The 19,224-nt window shown below is 48.1% G+C and overlaps 3 long non-coding RNA genes across 3 annotated transcripts; all 3 read left to right on the top strand.

The window, feature by feature from the left end:
- The first annotated feature begins 630 nt into the window (after window positions 1-630).
- On the top strand, window positions 631-5,404 carry LOC311431716. The gene is made up of 4 exons (XR_014689600.1): window positions 631-1,369; window positions 4,945-5,005; window positions 5,166-5,216; window positions 5,348-5,404. It is a non-coding gene; the product is annotated as an uncharacterized lncRNA (long non-coding RNA).
- A 1,911-nt stretch (window positions 5,405-7,315) lies between these two features.
- LOC311431721 lies at window positions 7,316-7,763 on the top strand. Its single transcript, XR_014689605.1, has 3 exons — window positions 7,316-7,382; window positions 7,547-7,594; window positions 7,694-7,763. It is a non-coding gene; the product is annotated as an uncharacterized lncRNA (long non-coding RNA).
- Window positions 7,764-8,361: 598 nt separating this feature from the next.
- Window positions 8,362-12,828, top strand: LOC311431712. The gene is made up of 3 exons (XR_014689596.1): window positions 8,362-9,775; window positions 9,807-10,280; window positions 12,743-12,828. It is a non-coding gene; the product is annotated as an uncharacterized lncRNA (long non-coding RNA).
- The last annotated feature ends 6,396 nt before the right edge of the window (window positions 12,829-19,224 follow it).

Below are 19,224 nucleotides of genomic sequence, written 5' to 3' on the forward strand. Positions count from 1 at the left end.
TCTGTCGAGTCGTTAGACCATAAAGCCTTCTAGGCTTTATGTGCATGGAATTCACATATTTGAGGTATGTTTATGAGGGGTTGCCAGGTACGTTGTTTTTGGGAAACCGTGGGGTACGGTTTCTTGACCGCGTAAGTGCAGTACTGCCAAGAGACTGAGCAGGGTCACCTTCTTCATCACTGAAGAATAAGTCTGTTCGGGCCCATTTCGGCGCGGCGCCGCCCGGGCCCATTTCGGCGCGGCGCCGCCCGGGCCCATTTCGGCGCGGCGCCGCCCGGGCCCATTTCGGCGCGGCGCCGCCCGGGCCCATTTCGGCGCGGCGCCGCCCGGGCCCATTTCGGCGCGGCGCCGCCCGGGCCCATTTCGGCGCGGCGCCGCCCGGGCCCATTTCGGCGCGGCGCCGCCCGGGCCCATTTCGGCGCGGCGCCGCCCGGGCCCATTTCGGCGCGGCGCCGCCCGGGCCCATTTCGGCGCGGCGCCGCCCGGGCCCATTTCGGCGCGGCGCCGCCCGGGCCCATTTCGGCGCGGCGCCGCCCGGGCCCATTTCGGCGCGGCGCCGCCCGGGCCCATTTCGGCGCGGCGCCGCCCGGGCCCATTTCGGCGCGGCGCCGCCCGGGCCCATTTCGGCGCGGCGCCGCCCGGGCCCATTTCGGCGCGGCGCCGCCCGGGCCCATTTCGGCGCGGCGCCGCCCGGGCCCATTTCTCAGGTGGAGCTACTGAGCAGGTGAGATAAAGGAGTTGGGAACAGAGAGGTATTGCACAACTGTATGTTGCATCAGTAGTAGCGAGTGTTGTGCAGGAGGTGGGTATTAGATCTGGTGTAGAGGGATGGTTAACTGAGATAGGTCACGTAGACATAAAACAGCTGAATCTTCACGAGTTGGACAAACATCGCACACAACTTGTCTGAGCCAATCAGACACAAGGACACAATATCCGTCGGCGGTTTGGGAAAGTACCGACTGTGTTATTTCGGTCGAAAGGATGAGGAAGAAGCTGATACGATAAGGACGTAGGGGGACCAATCATGAGCTTAACTTTTGTAATATGTATGAGCTAATTATATGTTAAGGAATAAAAGGCGTCTGAGCTATCCAATAAATCGAAGCTTGCTGATCACTCATAGTGAGTGTCCCTGTCTTCCTTCTGTCGACAACAAATGGCGCCTGAACAGGGACCCCGCTGGCGGTGAACCTGCGAGCCACGGATCGACGGAATAAGGGAAGGAAACAGGTCCTGCAATGCAGCTCAGGAGGTGGAAGGGACGAAAATGCTGAATCCTCGCACCCGGGAGCACCTATAGAGGGTCCCGCCGGCTACGCGTCGCCGAGGTCTTGCAAAGGCTGCAACAGCGCTGACGTAAACAAAGGTATGGAGAGACAAGCGACGTATGATCTGCTCAAGTGCTTTTTAGAAAAGCAGAGCACGCAGGGTATAGACTGTAAAAAGGAATTGCGGAGGGACGCGGAAAAAGGAATTGCGGAGGGACGCGGGAAATTGAAGTAATCGCGGTGCGATGCGGGATATCCGAGATCGAGTTGCTACAGTAGACCAGAGGCATCAGTGGACAACGGCAGCTGACCCTCACTGTGTGGTGAGTCGGCACAGAGCAGAGGGGTGGACATCAGGACCCTGCAGACTGTCAGATGTAACCATGGAAGCAGCGGCGGCTGTGCTGCTTCTCTCTGGCATTCATTTTATAAGAGGTTTATCTTGCAATGCAAAAAAGACTATTCGTCCCCAGATCGGTGTTATAACTATGTTTCTGGATAAGATTCCGTGGGGTTGCCACATTCTATGGATTAGTAATGACGACTTAACTCTATTGCGGGGCAGGAGTGCAGAGATGCAGATTACACTGCCAAATGACCACCGGCAGACTTGAGGAGACACTGCTCGGCTGCGGGGATCGGCTGCAGCGTGGACGCCCCTAGGTGCACCCTGAGCGTTTTTGCTCGGAGGGGACTCCACTCTCAGCTGCTCACCACAGGAGCAAAGATCTCCTGAAGCTGCAGACAAACAGTATGTTTTCAGCTGTTGGAGGAATACTAACTGAAGTGTTAATAATTGTATGTGTTATTCTTAAATGTCCAGGTATTTTGTGTTGAAAGTATTTGTGTAAGGGTAAGGTTTTAAAACAAAGTGTTGCAAGTCACTTCACGAGGAACACAATGAGAGACAATACTTATTTGTTGGGTTATGATTCTAAATTATATTGGCCGCACGTATTGTTTGCTTATCATTCTAAATTATATTCTCGTGGTATGATTGAGGTTGTGGTATGATTGAGATTGAGATGTGCCAGAGGCCTCTGGGTGTGCAATTGTGCTGTGTGTGTGCGAGTGTGCTATGTACTGTGTTAGTGAGAGCGTGCTTATTGCCATAGTGCAGGTTGCCATAGTGCAGGTTGCCATAGTGTAGGCTGAAATCATAGGAAATTAGTGCCGGCAAAAAAATCATAGGAAAATGAAGGACGACGTAGCCCTAGATTCATTACAGTGCTTTTTAGAAAAATGGGGAGTCGATTGTAAGCAACTAGCAGGACTAGTTGCGATCGGTCGAGCAAAATCATATTTCACAAGTATGGAGTCAAGGACTGGGGGCTTTGGGAGCTGAAGCAAAATCTAATAACAATCCGATGTGGAATAATGACACTGCAAAGGCTCTGCCACCTGGCATGTTTTTGATTTGCGGGGATCGTGCATGGCAAGGAATACCTGCCAACGCGTTTGGGGGTCCATGTTATCTAGGGCGACTCACATTGTTCGCCCCGGACTTATACAGTCTCCGGAACCAGAGCTTGTCGCAGAGATCCAAACGAGCTCTTAAGACTTTAGGTTCTGACTGTGATGATGGTGTAGAATTATGGGGCGCTGCTGAGAGAATATTTGCTTCATTAGTTCCAGCAGTGGGAACTGCACATGTTTTGGCTAGCATTAATAAGCTTGCTTGTTGGGCTGTTAAGCAATCAAATGTAACAACTGAAATTATTACTGAAATGGCACAAGATATGGATAGTCTTAGGCATGTTGTGTTACAAAATAGGGCTGCAATTGATTTTTTGCTTTTAGCGCAAGGATATGGATGTGAAGATTTTGAAGGAATGTGTTGTTTCAATCTTTCAGATCATGGTCAATCGATTCATGACCAGTTGAAATGGTTGATGCAGCACACAAAGAAAATTACAGTACAACCTAGTTGGCTTGACAATTGGTTGCAGTCCATCTTTGGGGGTCTGTCTAACTGGTTAGTGAGTCTAATCAAAGAGGGATTTCGCTTTCTGCTTATAGTTATATTGATAAAAATAGCTGCGCAAATAATTTTTGGTTGCTTAACTAAGAAGCTTGAACAAGTCACAGAAAAGGTATTAGTAGTCCAAAATAAAAACGGGGGAATTGTAGAGGGATGGTTAACTGAGATAGGTCACGTAGACATAAAACAGCTGAATCTTTACGGGTTGGACAAACATCGCACACAACTTGTCTGAGCCAATCAGACACAAGGACGCAATATCCGTTGGCGGTTTGGGAAAGTACCGACTGTGTTATTTCGGTCGAAAGGATGAGGAAGAAGCTGATACGATAAGGACGTAGGGGGACCAATCATGAGCTTAACTTTTGTAATATGTATGAGCTAATTATATGTTAAGGAATAAAAGGCGTCTGAGCTATCCAATAAATCGAAGCTTGCTGATCATATCACTCATATTGAGTGTCCCTGTCTTCCTTCCGTCAACAACACTCTGGCATGCTAGTGATTGCTGGTTCTCTGTTTTTGCAAGTGATAATGAACGTGTTTGACGTAATTCCATTTGAAAAAGTTCCAGTTACTTGACTGGTCGTGTTGTCCTTTTAATATTAAAAGCTGCAGCAAAAGCATGGGGATTGTTGCTTCTAGAAACACCCCAGGTCTCTTGTCTGTTCTCTGCATGATGTTCAGGTAAAGCAGATTAAAAAAAAAAAAAAAAAACACAAATAAACAAACAAAACAAACAACAAAAAAAAACAGCTACTGCTCCTCCTGCTCTGCTCCTACTTCCTTGTGCTTTGTCCCTCCCCTTTTCCAGGTGGTAGGGTTTGGATATTGGGCGGGGCCAAATGGTATATGAGCCCCAGGCATGACATCAGAGAGCTCCTTCTGCCTGGGCTGCTCTTTGGGGTAAGTGTTTTGTTTTCCTTCAGTCAGTTGCAGGGTTCTCTAGGCAGGCTGGAGTCTACGGATTTCCGGATTTCTAAGTGCTTGGAATTCACTTAACAGAGGAATATTTAGTAGAGGTTGCTGGCTCTTTTTTTTTTTTTTTTTTTTTTTGATGGTGGGATGCTCTTCTTTTTTTGAGCTATATTTTAATCTCTAGATGTATAAACCTACTTGTGTAATTTTCCAGAGGACTAAAACCAGCTTCATTTCATGCTACATGTGGCTTGGCAGTTTAGATGCAGCATTACCAAGAGCTTGAGCAGGGTTGTATCAGAGTCTGCTCTTTCCTCTGCAAAGGGTAAGTCTGTGATTACCTCTGCAGGGGCTGCTGTGCGTGCACGTCTTTTTGGCATTTATGGATCTCAGTGTTTTTTTTTGTGTGTGTGTATATTCTAAGCTTTTATTTTTTGAGGGGCAAATAGTGTGTGTGCTGAGCGTGGTTGGCAGGAGGAGGTGGGGAGCTGCTCAGGACCGGTAGGTTTGGTTTCTCAGAGTGTGCGGCAGCCTTCCTATGCGACGCGATTGATTATTGGGTGGGAATGTTCCAGTTTGTGTGTCTTAGCCATTGTAGCTTGTGTAGTGTGTGTTGTGTGGCCCAGGCAGAGTTTGCTGTGGCACTGTGAGCGAAGAATCTGAGTTAGAGCTGGTGAGCAGCTGAAGTACAGGAGCTGGGAAGAGAGAGGTATTGCAGCAGGTATGCTGTAGCTCTGAAGTACCTCAGAGTGTGCGTTTCTCTCGCCTCTACAGGTGCTTTGTGCAGTCGTGGACAGGGAAGGGAAATCCTCATGTCACGAAGCACTGAGGGAAGGTGAGTGTTGTCAGCCTGGTCATCCCTTATCCGAAGCGCAGGGAAGACGCTCAGGTGTTTCCCTGTGAGGGTCCGAGGTGAGGCTGTGTGGGATAGAGGAGCAGTGTGGCAGGTGGTTGCTTGCAAGCACAGTGGTCATTTTGTCCTTTTGTGTTCCCAGGTGGCGTGGGTGATGCTGGCCGCTCCTTTCAAGCTTGGACCTAATTTGCAGGTACAGAGGCAAGTGGCCTGCTGTTTTGAAAGGATAAAACTAAAGATGGGGTCCCTTTTGTTGTTGAGGGATGGGTGCTACTGCTGTCAGCTGAATGTTTATCTTCTGCCTGTGTTTTTCCTTTTGTTCAGGCTGAAACGCAGTGCGCAGTGCAGGACGTCTTGACCCGAGCTGCCTCTGCAGTGACTCTGGTGCGTGGTGAGCAGAGGTAACTGTTGTTTTTGGGGCGCGGTTGTCACTGCAGTTATTTTCCTACAGCCAATAGAGTAAAATTCCAGTTTGTCTTTTAGAGGTGCTATAAGTGGGTAAAGAGAACAGATGGAAGCGTGTGCCACGTGGGGTAGGCAAGCGGCTGAGGTACAGGAGGGGATGAGAGTATGTGATTTTTTTTTTTTCTGGGGATGAAATGGAATTAATTTTGTTGGTGTATAATGTGTTCTGCTCCTAGATTTTTCTTTCAATGTGAAGAAAAGTTTGAGCTAATTCCAGGTAAGAAAGTTCCAGTTACTTGCTGGGTCGTATTGTCCTTTTAATATTCAAAGCTACAGCAAAAGCATGGGGATTGTTGCTTCTAGAAACACCCCAGTTTTCTTGTTTGCACTCTGCATGCTGTTGAGCTAAAGCAGACCAAAAAAAATAAATAAATAAAGGAAACACACACACACACACAAAAAACCAACAATAACAAAAAAAAACCACCATTGGGTGACGTGTTGTGAACGCAACGATCATTTAATCCCTTTGTTTTCCCAGGTGGTGTGGATGACACTGGCTGCACTGTTGGTGCTTGGACTCGGAGAGGAACACGTGAGCACAATCGTATGTTGCATCAGTAGTGGTCAGCATTGTGGAGAAGGTGAGCAATGGGGCTGGCGTCCTAGTGAATGCTGGTACTCTGTTTTTGCAGCTGATGATGAGCCTGGCAATTGACTAAGATGACAATCAGTGCCTGTGCGTTTCTTGAAGCGGAGGGACTTTACCATGCAGCAACCTGAGAGCTAAGCTGGGGGGCACCTGGTATTTGCATATCTGGGGTGGCTAATGGGAGCTGGGAGTCAGAGCAGCATGGAGCCAGCTGGCTGACTAGACTTGGTTCCACGGTGAGGGTGGTTCAGGCTGGGTCACGTTCAGGCTGCTTGTGGCTGGGTCACCAGGCTAATAGAAGAAGCGGGATTATTTTGTAGCGTGAGTGCATGCGCCAGGCAGGACAGTTTCCTTCTGTTCGTCTGTCTTGTGTTGCTTCTGCGATGTCTGTTCTGTGCTTCTCGGGTCTTGATATCCTCCTAGCTTTTGACACTGGACTGACCAGACAGGGGACTTGGTAGCGGTGCTGAAGGGCCTCAATGCATGTTTTGTCATCATGACTCTGATCAGAGCACTTCTTGTCTTGCAGTCACTGCTTAAAGAGCAGGTCTGTTTCAGGTCTTGTGCATCATATTCGGTTTGAGATCGCATCTGTTTCCATCCTCACTCTTGCAGAAGTCATCTGGGCCGCATCAGGAGCTCTTGTTGGGAATTGATTTCCTAAGCGTCGTCTTATGGGGTTTTCAGTCCCCATCCTTCTGGTCTCTTGTCTTGAAGGCAGGCTTTTTCGGCCTCCATCATCCCAGTTCTGGCAGTTGCTTCCAGTCGCGTGTCGTGACATTTGAGTCTCCTCTAGGGTCTGGTGCAGAGCACCTGTTCTGACTTGCTGTTGCCATAGGGCTTCCCTCCGGGGGTCACTTTTTCTTGCGCCTTGTGTTGTGTGTTTTGTTTGTAGTGTTTGTGGCGTGGCTGTGTGTGTATGTGTTTGGTCTGGAGCTGTCCTGCCTGGCAGTTAGTGATGACAGCTAACGTGGTAGTGCATGGGTGTACTAATACATTGTCGGGAGTGTTTTGGCAAAGGCATCCGGTCTACCTCTGGGCACGTACTGAAGGGCAGCTGGCAAAGTCATCTCTGTGGTGTTTGGCAGATGTGTGTGTGGGGGGAGAGTATATCTGCTTGTGAGCAGCTGCTCGCATAGTGCTTGAATGGTGTGCTTGAGGAGGTCTGTTGAATATTGAAAGCTTACAGATAAGGGGTTTTGAAATTTTTATTTTTATTTCTATCCTGTCCCCCGGTACAGCGTAAAACTTAGGAGGAACCTGTCATAGAAAAGAGCTCCTTCTGGAACTGTCCAGCACTTGGTAGGCAGCTCGGTGACTGGCTTGATCTACTTCTGAGGTGCTGAGGCAAGGGGCTTCTGTTTAGAAATTATAATATTGTAAATGGGGTTCCTTGTGTTGTTGAGGGATGGGTGCTAATGCTGGCCGCTGAATGATTATCTTGTGACTATTCTCATTTGTTTAAGGTGAAACAGTGTACAACGCGGGACTTGAGCATAGCTGCTTTCGGCAAGGTGAGCGATGAACAGATGTAGCAGGTACTTTAGGGGTGCAGTTGTCACTGCAGTTACTTAACTGCACAAAGTACAGTAAAAATCCTGTTTATATTTCAGGGGTGTGTTGTAGCTGGCCTAAGAGAGCAGATGGAAGCACCTGCCTCGAGGGCAGGTGAGGGAGCAGAGGTAAGGGAGCAGATGAGAGTAACTGTCCTAGCTGTGCTGTGTCTTTGGATGCTGCTTCAGCCTATGCTTTTCTTTTTCTTTTGCAGGTGTGTTGCACAGGCTGAGTGGGGCCAAGCTGCACTCTGAAGAGCAGCACGGGAAGGGCGGGCTGTTTGTGAGCTGGATTGGAGCAGAACTGCCAAGTAGCACAAGGTGACTGCGAAGGGTATCCATCTTGCTTTGCAGGTGCCATGGCAGGCTCTCCACAGAAGCGGTTGAGGATTTGGGAAGAGGTTGCAGATCATCGAGGAGCGATACCTGCAGGGACGGCTTGAAAACAGTATGGCTGCTTTCTCTTCTGTTTATCAGGTGTCCCAGGCGACGTGGGCTGTGATGTTAGCCTTTAGGATCGGAACAAAGCAGGTGCTGATGGCTGTCTTCTTTGGTAGGCAAAGAGGTGCCCAAAGCCCTGTACTGTGTAGCCTGAGCACACCTTGCTGAGGATGAGGTGTCCTTTCTACCAGATCCCAAAACTGTGTTGAAGCTGAAATGCTGCGTTTGTGTTTGGGTTGGGGTTGCACCTTGGTGAGTGTAGGGATGGATTTTAAGTGGGTGCAGCGGAGGGCCTGGACCCAGTGTCCTGTAATGTGTTTTAACACATCAGCATAGCCTTTTGGTTCTCAGCTTACTGAAGTAAGTGATTTTTCCTGTGAGTGGAATGGAATTGAATTCTTTTTTGGCATGTAATCAGTTCTGCTCCTAGACTTTTCTTTCTATGTAAATAAAAGCTTGAGCTAATTCCAGATGAAAAAAAAAAAAAATCAGCTATTTGCTTGGTCATTTTGTCCTTTTAATATTCAAAGCTGTAGCAAAAGCATGGGGATTGTTGTGGAGGAATGGTTAAGTGAGGTAGGACACGTGGATGTTGAGCAGTTAGGAGGTCATGGGCTAGGGAGGTACCGTACTCAACTCATATGAGCCTGGGCACGTGCGCAGCCGGTTGAGAACCAATCAGGCCCAAGGACACGATGCCCTTGTGTGGTTGGGAAAGTCTTTAAGGCGGGACAGTAGCTAAAAGAGGGAGGAACTAACTGACAAGATAGGAAAGTGTTAGCCAATCCTGAGCTTAGTTTTTGCAATATGTATGAGTTGATTATGTTCGAACTAGATAAAAGGCGACTGAGCTATCCATTAAAGTTGAAGTTCACTGTTCACTCATATTGAGTGTCTGTCTTCCTTCCATCGACAACAAATAGCGCCCGAACAGGGACCGATCTGAACGGGATTTGGATACTGCTGGCGGTGATCCTGGGCCACGGTTGGACGGAATAAGGGAGGAACCGGTCCTGCAACGCAGCCCAGGAGGTGGAAGGGACAAGAATCCCCTCACCCGTGTCGGGAAGGTGAAAGGGACGTGGAGTCCCCGCACCCGGGAGAGGATCCCGCCGGTCACGCGTCGCCGAGGTCTGAAAGGTGAAAGGGACGAAAACTTGGAGTCCCCGCACCCGCAGCTCGGAAGGTGGAAGGGAGTCCCCGCACCCGGGATGAGCCTATAAAGGGTCCCGCCGGAGAAGCGCCGCCGAGGTCTTTGCAAAGGCTGCAACCGACGTATATAAAGGTATGGAGAGACATCGGCGTATGCTTTGCTCGAATGCTTTTTAGAAAAGCGGAGCACTTCAGATATAGACTGCAAAAAGGATTTACCAGGATTATTAGCATATGGAGTAATGCAGGGTTGTTTTATCAATCCTGATACAGTTTTTGAACAAACAGAGTGGCGTAAATTTGGGGACAAATTGTTTGATGAAGTTATTAATGAAAATAAGGCTGCTAAAAAATTATTGAAGCCTTGGAGAGCAGTCACTAACGCCTTAGTTATACATCAGGCTGAGCAGAGAGTCGCTACTGCCGCTACAGAGCGACTGGGATTGCCGGGAAGTGTTGGAGCTGGGGATTGCCCACTGCTGCCTTCAGTGAGAACGATAACGCTGCCTCAGGGGGCTACGGGGCAGTGGGAGCCTCCCCCCCCCCTCAGTCACGGCCACGAGCAGTGCTGCGCTCGGAGTTCCGCGGAATCGAACGGCAGCTGACCCTCACCATGTGGCGAGTCGGCACAGAGCAGAGGGACGGACATCAGGACCCTGCAGCCTGTCTGATGTAACCATGGAAGCAGCGGCGGCTGTGCTGCTTCTCTCTGGCATTCTTTTTATAAGAGGTTTACCTTGCAATGAAAAAGGGATACTAACTGGAGTGTTATTAATTGTATGTGTTATTTTTAAATGTCCAGGTATTTTGTGTTGAAAGTATTTGTGTAAGGGTAAGGTTTTAAAACAAAGTGTTGCAAGTCACTTCATGAGGAACACAATGAGAGGCAATACTTGTTTGTTTGCTTATCATTCTAAATTATATTCGTGTGGTATGATTGAGGTTGTGGTATGATTGAGAGTGAGATGTGCCAGAGGCCTCTGGGTGTGTGAGTGTGCTGTGTACTGTGTTAGTGAGAGCGCATTTATTGCCATAGTGCAGGCTGAAATCATAGGTGTCGTGGTTCCGCTCGAGTGGGCAGCCGAGCTCCACCACAGCCGCTCTCTCACTCCCCCTCCTCAAAGAGGAATGGGGAGAAAATATGTGAAAAGGGCTCAAGGATTGAGATAAGGACGAGAAAATCACGCAATAATTATTGTAACGGGCAAAACAGACTCGGCATAAGGAGATAGTAAGATTTATTGCCTACAACTAACAAGCGAGAGAAGTGAGAAAACAAAGGAAAAAAAAACCAAAAGCACCTTCCCCCCCATCCACCCTCTTCCACCTCCTCCCCCCGAGCGGCGCAGGGGAACGGGGAATGGGGGTTATGGTCAGTCTACAGCACTTCTTCTCTGCCGCTCCTTCTCGGTCACTCTCGTCCCCTGTGCTGTGGGGTCCCACCCACGGGATGCAGTCCTTGATGAACTGATCCGGCGTGGGCTTCCCACAGGCAGCAGCTCTTCCAGAACTGCTCCAGATATGGGTCCGTACCACGGGGTCCATCCCTCAGGAGAAAACTGCTCCAACCTGGCTCCCCTACGGGCAGCAGCTCCTGCCAGATCACCTGCTCCTGCGTGGGCTCCTCTCCACGGGCTACAGGTCCGGCCCGGAATCTGCTCCGGCAGGGGTCTTCCACAGGCGGCAGCCTCCATCAGTGCAGGGCCACCTGCTCCACCGTGGTCTCCTCCACGGGCTGCAGCGTGGAACCCTGCTCCACCGTGGTACTCCATGGGCTGCAGGGGGACATCCTGCTTCACCATGGTCCTCACCACAGGCTGCAGGGGACTTCTGCTCCGGCGCCTGGAGCACCTCTCCCCCTCCTTCCACACTGACCTTGGTGCAAGGCTGTTCTCCCACTCCCTTGACTCTCCCGGCTGCTGTGTGGCGCAGCGTTTTTTCCCTGTCTTAAATATGCTCTCACAGAGGCGCAAAACAACATCGCTTATTGGCTCGGATCTGGAAAACAATGGGGCCCTTCCCAAACATGGGGCAGCTTCTAGATCTTTCTCACAGAAACCACCCCTATGGCTCCCTGCTACCAAAACCTTGCCACGTAAACCCACTACATTCCACCCCTCGCCTCTGTTAAAAGCATATTTAAGACTACTCACAACATACTCTCACTTTACAATTATCACAACAACCTTCACAAAATTCACTTAAATCAAAACGAAAAAGAATTCACCACACCAAAATAAACATAACATCATCACAGCACCGACAAGGTGGACATTTTACACACACACCACCCCTCGTCCCTTCACCACACTAACATCTCACAGTTACTGCTTTCTTAAATTCTTCACAACTTGTACATTCCTAACAATCGTCCTGCACATATTTTTGCCCGTTACTTCTACTAACTATCATCCTTATCTCAAATTCCTTGAGCCCCACGTTGGGCGCCAAAAAAGACTGTCGTGGTTCCGCTCGAGTGGGCAGCCGAGCTCCACCACAGCCGCTCTCTCACTCCCCCTCCTCAAAGAGGAATGGGGAGAAAATATGTGAAAAGGGCTCAAGGATTGAGATAAGGACGAGAAAATCACGCAATAATTATTGTAACGGGCAAAACAGACTCGGCATAAGGAGATAGTAAGATTTATTGCCTACAACTAACAAGCGAGAGAAGTGAGAAAACAAAGGAAAAAAAAACCAAAAGCACCTTCCCCCCCATCCACCCTCTTCCACCTCCTCCCCCCGAGCGGCGCAGGGGAACGGGGAATGGGGGTTATGGTCAGTCTACAGCACTTCTTCTCTGCCGCTCCTTCTCGGTCACTCTCGTCCCCTGTGCTGTGGGGTCCCACCCACGGGATGCAGTCCTTGATGAACTGATCCGGCGTGGGCTTCCCACAGGCAGCAGCTCTTCCAGAACTGCTCCAGATATGGGTCCGTACCACGGGGTCCATCCCTCAGGAGAAAACTGCTCCAACCTGGCTCCCCTACGGGCAGCAGCTCCTGCCAGATCACCTGCTCCTGCGTGGGCTCCTCTCCACGGGCTACAGGTCCGGCCCGGAATCTGCTCCGGCAGGGGTCTTCCACAGGCGGCAGCCTCCATCAGTGCAGGGCCACCTGCTCCACCGTGGTCTCCTCCACGGGCTGCAGCGTGGAACCCTGCTCCACCGTGGTACTCCATGGGCTGCAGGGGGACATCCTGCTTCACCATGGTCCTCACCACAGGCTGCAGGGGACTTCTGCTCCGGCGCCTGGAGCACCTCTCCCCCTCCTTCCACACTGACCTTGGTGCAAGGCTGTTCTCCCACTCCCTTGACTCTCCCGGCTGCTGTGTGGCGCAGCGTTTTTTCCCTGTCTTAAATATGCTCTCACAGAGGCGCAAAACAACATCGCTTATTGGCTCGGATCTGGAAAACAATGGGGCCCTTCCCAAACATGGGGCAGCTTCTAGATCTTTCTCACAGAAACCACCCCTATGGCTCCCTGCTACCAAAACCTTGCCACGTAAACCCACTACAATAGGAAATTAGTACTGGTCGAGCAAAATCATGTTTCACAAGTATGGAGTCATTGTGCGAAGTAGCCACTTGGAGAAACTTAAGGGAACGTACTGTTTAAAACTTTTTGATCGTAATGAGTCAATTCACAAATCCATTACTTTCTTGAAAGAGCACGTGAGAAAGAGTCAATATGGTATCAATCCTTTCAATCAATGGTTCACTGATATAATTGAAACAATGCATAGATAGTTACTGGGATTAATCAAAGAGGGATTAAGGATTTTGTTCACTGTGGTGTCAATCATCATTGCATGTAGTATTGTGATAAATGTGGTTAAAGAGTTACTTGCAAAAATGTTATAAAATGTTATAGAGATTTTGAAGTGGTGCCAGAAACAGGTACCCAGTGGATCACTGCAAAGTGGACTGAAGCAGCTTTAGAATCTGCACACGCCGAAGACGACCAGGAAGAGGTTCCTGATAATCATTCTGACAATGACGTGGGCTGTGACACCTCGACGACTATCAAGAACAGCCTTTGATCACCATCAAGTGATTAGGTTTAAGTGTGTTACTACTAAGTTGTGTTACTTACTATTAATTGTGTTACCGTTAAGTGCTTACAGTAATTGTAGTGTTATTAGGGTTAAGTTGTGTTATGTTATGTACCCTTTCAGAACATGCTTGTTTGGGGTCCCGATAGGGGATCCAAAGGAACTGAGTGAAATGTTAGCACCATACTCTGCCCGTATTACTCTGCTTAATGGATCTTTTTCTGACTGTAGGAACTGCACACGCTTTGGCTAGCATAAATAAGCTTGCTTGTTGGGCTGTTAAACAGTCAAATGTAACCACCCAAGTTCTTTCTGAAATGTCGCAAGACACGGAAAGCCTAAGGCACGCTGTGCTGCAAAATAGGGCCGCTATTGATTTCTTGTTCTTGGCTCAGGGACATGGGTGTGAAGATGTAGAAGGAATGTGTTGCTTTAATCTTTCCGACCATGGTCAGTCAATTCACGACCAGTTGAAATGGTTAAGGGATCATACACAAAAAATTGTAGTACAAGATAGTTGGTTTGAAGGTTGGCTTAAATCTGTTTTGGGGAACATGGGTGGACGGGTTTTGTTAGTTAAAGAGGGACTTTGCTTTCTACTTATAATTATATTGATTATAATTTCTGCATATGTAACCTTTAACTGCCTAACTAAGAAACTAGAGCAACTCACAGAGAAGGTATTTGTATCACAAAATAAAAATGGGGGAATTGTGGAGGAATGGTTAAGTGAGGTAGGACACGTGGATGTTGAGCAGTTAGGAGGTCATGGGCTAGGGGAGGTACCGTACTCAACTCATATGAGCCTGGGCACGTGCGCAGCCGGTTGAGAACCAATCAGGCCCAAGGACACGATGCCCTTGTGTGGTTGGGAAAGTCCCTAAGGCGGGACGGTAGCTAAAACAGGGAGGAACTAACTGACAAGATAGGAAAGTGTTAGTCAATCCTGAGCTTAGTTTTTGCAATATGTATGAGTTGATTATGTTCGAACTAGATAAAAGGCGACTGAGCTATCCATTAAAGTTGAAGTTCACTGTTCACTCATATTGAGCGTCTGTGTCTTCCTTCCGTCGACAACAGATTGTAACTTCTAGAAACACCCCAGTTCTCATGTCTGCACTCTGCATGCTGTTGAGCTAAGCCATATAAATAAGGTAATAAAACCACAGCTGCTGTTCCTGTTCTTTCTGCTTTTTTTGTGCTTTCCCCCTGCACTTTCCCATGTGATTGGCTTCAGGTTCCAGGTGGGACCTAATAGTAACTGAGTTGCAGGTGTGCCATGAGAGAGCTTCTTCTGCCTGGGCTGCTCTTTGGGGTAAGTGCTTTGTTTTTCCTTCAGTCAGTTGCAGGGTTCTTTAGGTGGGTCAGAGTGTATGGACTGATGCATTTTCAAGTAGAAACCGGTACGCATATCTTTTTGAGGTGGCAACTGGTAGGATCTGTCATAGTAAAGCAATCTAAGTAGTAGGTGCCTGTATTGCATGCAGCTCTTCCTCAGGTGAGTAGTTATTACAGCAGTTTTACGGATAGTATGGCGATGTTATTTTGTGTGTTTGCTTTGTGTTTCTGGGTCCCTTATGATTTTTGCAGAATTACAGGGCTTTTTGTGAGTCTTTGCCTATATGTCAAATCTTATCAAAGTCACAACCTTGGTGGCAAAGTGATGGAGCAGGGTTTAGGAGAAATGTATCATTGAAGCTCCCTGTGTGAGCGTGTATCTGAAAATGGCAGCAGTGGGCATATAAGCAGTGGTCTTTCTCAGGGTTAGGGGCGGTTTGTTATATTTCTGGAGCTTTTGCCTGTGTGTTTGCTGTCTGTCGAGTCGTTAGACCATAAAGCCTTCTAGGCTTTATGTGCATGGAATTCACATATTTGAGGTATGTTTATGAGGGGTTGCCAGGTACGTTGTTTTTGGGAAACCGTGGGGTACGGTTTCTTGACCGCATAAGTGCAGTACTGCCAAGAGACTGAGCAGGGTCACCTTCTTCATCACTGAAGAATAAGTCTGTTCGGGCCCATTTCAGCGCAGCGCTGCCCGGGCACATTTCTCAGTTGGAGCTACTGAGCAGGTGAGTTAAAGGAACCGGGAACAGAGAGGTATTGCACAATGATATGTTGCATTAGTAGTAGTGAGCGTTGTGCAGGAGGTGGGTATTAGCTCTGGCATGCTAGTGAATGCTGGTTCTCTGTTTTTGCAAGTGATGATGAACCTGTTTGACGTAATTCCATTTGAAAAAGTTCCAGTTACTTGACTGGTTGTGTTGTCCTTTTAATATTAAAAGCTGCAGCAAAAGCATGGGGATTGTTGCTTCTAGAAACACCCCAGGTCTCTTGTCCTCTGCATGTTGTTCAGGTAAAGCAGATTTAAAAAAAAAAAAAAAAAAGAAAATGAAAATCTGCTGCTCCTGCTCTGCTCCTACTTTCTTGTGCTTTGTCCCTCCCCTTTACAATGTGATTGGGTTTGGGTGCTGGGCAGGGCCAAATGGTATATGAGCCCCAGGCATGACATCAGAGAGCTCCTTCTGCCTGGGCTGCTCTTTGAGGTAAGTGTTTTGTTTTCCTTCAGTCAGTTGCAGGGTTCTCTAGGCAGGCTGGAGTCTATGGATTTCTGGATTTCTAAGTGCTTGGAATTCACTTAACAGAGGGATATTTAGTAGAGGTTGCTGGCTCACTGTTCTTTGCGATGGTGGGATACGCTTCTGTTTTTTGAGCTATATTTTAATCTCTAGATGTACAAGCCTACTTGTGTAATTTTCCAGAGGACTAAAACCAGCTTCATTTCATGCTACATGTGGCTTGGCAGTTTAGATGCAGCATTACCAAGAGCCTGAGCAGGGTTGTATCAGAGTCTGCTCTTTCCTCTGCAAAGGGTAAGTCTGTGATTACCTCTGCAGGGGCTGCTGTGCGTGCACGTCTTTTTGGCATTTATGGATCTCAGATGTTTTTTTTTTTTTTTTTTTGTGTGTGTATGTTCTAAGGTTTTGTTTTTTTGAGGGGCAAATAGTGTGTGTGCTGAGCGTGGTTGGCAGGAGGAGGTGGGGAGCTGCTCAGGACTGGTAGGTTTGGTTTCTCAGAGTGTGCGGCAGCCTTCGGGTGCGATGCGACTGATTGTTGAGTCTCTCCTTGGGTCTGCTGCAGAGCACCTGTTCTGACTTGCTGTTGCCATAGGGCTTCCCTCTGGGGGGTCACTTTTTCTTGTGCCTTGTGTTGTGTGTTTTGTTTTAGTGTTTGTGGCGTGCCTGTGTGTGTATGTGTTTGGTCTGGAGCTGTCCTGCCTGGCAGTTAGCAATGACAGCTAACGTGGCAGTGCATGGGTGTACTAATACATTGTCCGGACTGTTTTGGCAAAGACATCCAGTCTGCCTCTGGGCACGTGCTGAAGGGCAGCTGTCACAGTATATCTGTTTGCGCACAACTGCTTGTTTACCTCTATTCATTTAATAAATTGTAAAATTTAATTGCAATCCAATTTGGGACCCAGTCATGTATGACAACTGGGGGCTTGTCCGGGAGGGCTTTGGTTCCTGAATTCTTACTTTATCTAGGAGAGGCGCCCCACCATTTGGTGGCTGCTGTTCGAGTCAGGTCGGGACTAATGGCATCTTGAACCTGAATAAAGGTAAGCAAAGGTTTTGATTTTTTTTTCAGTTCCCTTGCTGGCTGCAGCACTATATTTTGCCCGTAATTCTGCGTGTGAAGATCTGAATGAAGACAATGGAGTCATAAGCGTTTAAAGCGTATACTGTTCTGTTGGGTGGGTTTCGGTTGCCTGTGTGTGTAAGAGTGTGACTGAGACGGAATTCAGTTCCGAAGCGATTGCGGAGGTCTTCTAACCACGGTTCCAATCTCCCACGAGGGACTTGGCCAGTGAAGGAACGAAGGGATTCCTATAGGATTTGTGGGTGGGTGATAGATCTTAAATCCTCTGTAAGACACTCTTATTAAGGTAACCAAGGGCTGTGGGAATTGGCACAGTAACATTCCTAGATGGGTCAGACAAAATCGAAGACCAGGGACCAGAAGAAAGGGAGCAAATTACCAGACATACCACCAGAAAGTCCATTAGGAATAACGGTTAGAAATTGGAATGAGAGGGGCCCCAGAAAAGGAAAAAGTAAATAAAAACCGGTCCAGTATTGTGTGATAGAATGGCCAAAGGAGCCTTTAACACCACATATCTTTCAGCCTGCTTTTGGATCCTTTGAAGACTGTATTTGTCAGGCCTTAAATACACATGTTAATTCGAGGGAACCTTTTTGCTGGGAAGAAAGTGATTATGCAGGATTATGGATCAGGAGGACTTCACGTCCTTTTCCAGCCTCAATATTTACACTAAAAGCAGATAAGAAATTTGAAGAAGAACAAGAACAGGAAAAAGGAAAAGATAATAAACGGGAGCCGTTGGATAACCTACCATCTCCATATCCTAACAATCCACCTCCGGTGGCTGTGGTATCTCCAGCAGTACCACCATTGCCCCAGCTTTCAACACCATCAGCACGAGAATGAGACCGACCACCGGCTGCATGCATGAGAAGTAGTACTGCCATATCTGAGAGAGCTCCTCTATATCCCTTAAGGGAGGTAACTGGTGTATAACTGGGTTGGAGTTTTAACAGGGCTTTAATGGTTTCAGGGTTAGCGTGTTAGTGTTTTAGAGGGTTTTTTTTTGTTGGTGTTTGTTTTTTTTTTTTTTTTCTTGGGATGGAGTGTTGCTATGTTTTTTAGGGTTAGGGTCCTAGGGTTTTATTTTTGGTCCGTTACTTAGGGTTAGTGTGTTAAGATCCTTTTTTTTTTTTTTTTTTTTTTTTTTTCAGGTTAGGTTCTCCAGGGTTAGGGTTTTGAGCATCCTAGTTTTTTGGGTTATGGTGTTGAGCATCCTAATGTTTTGTGTTAGGGCTTTGGGTTTTAAGCATCCTAATTTTTGGGTTAGAGTTTTGTGTGTCTTCATGTTTTCAGTTTGTGCTTAGAGCGTCCTAAAGTTTTGGGTTTTGGTTTGTGTTTTGAGCGTCCTAATGTTTAGAGTTACGGTTTTGAGCATCCTACTGTTTTGGGGTGGCTTTGGGTTTTGTGCATCTTAATTTTGGGGTTAAGGCTTCAAGCGTTCTAATTTTGTTGTTTAGGGCTTTGAGAATCCTAATGTTTTGGGTTTGGGTTTTGAGCGTCTTAAGTGTTTGGGTTAGGGCTTTTAGGCATAGTACTTCAGGGGTTTAGTGTGGTAAATAGTTTGGGTTAGGCCTGTAGGGGTTTCAAAGTTTTTTAGTGTTACGGGTTGAGGCTTTTTTGAAAGGCCGGTAAGTGCTTGGGTTACAGTGAGTGCCGGTAAATGTATTTCTCGAACACTCGGCCTGTGATTGGTCAAGCCAGCTGCCTGGGGAATGCCGGTAGGCGTAGTTTTCCGGCACCGGGCTTCCGGGAGGCCATGTTATTTGCCCAGAGTATGCCGGGAGATGTAGTTCTCGGGCTCTGGACTTCCGGGAGGCCATGTTGAGTGCCCAAAGCATGGTGGGAGGTGTAGTTTTTGGACTCTGAACTTCCGGGAGGCCATGTTTGGGTCCCAGAGCATACCGGGAAATGAAGTTCTCGGACTCCGGACTTCCGGGAGGCCATGTTGGGTGCCCAGAGCATACCGGGAAATGTAGTTCTCGGACTCTGGACTTCCGGGAGGCCATGTTGGGTGCCCAGAGCATACCGGGAAATGTAGTTCTCGGACTCTGGACTTCCGGGAGGCCATGTTGGGTGCCCAGAGCATACCGGGAAATGTAGTTCTCGGACTCTGGACTTCCGGGAGGCCATGTTGGGTGCCCAGAGCATACCGGGAAATGTAGTTCTCGGACTCTGGACTTCCGGGAGGCCATGTTAGGTGCCCAGAGCATACCGGGAAATGAAGTTCTCGGGAACTAGGGTTAGGGTTAGTGTTAGTGGTTAGGGTGAGGGTAAGGGTCGTTAG

This window comes from Aythya ferina (genome assembly GCF_964211825.1).
Source record: "Aythya ferina genome assembly, chromosome: 2".
In the NCBI taxonomy this organism is placed as follows: Eukaryota; Metazoa; Chordata; class Aves; order Anseriformes; family Anatidae; genus Aythya; species Aythya ferina.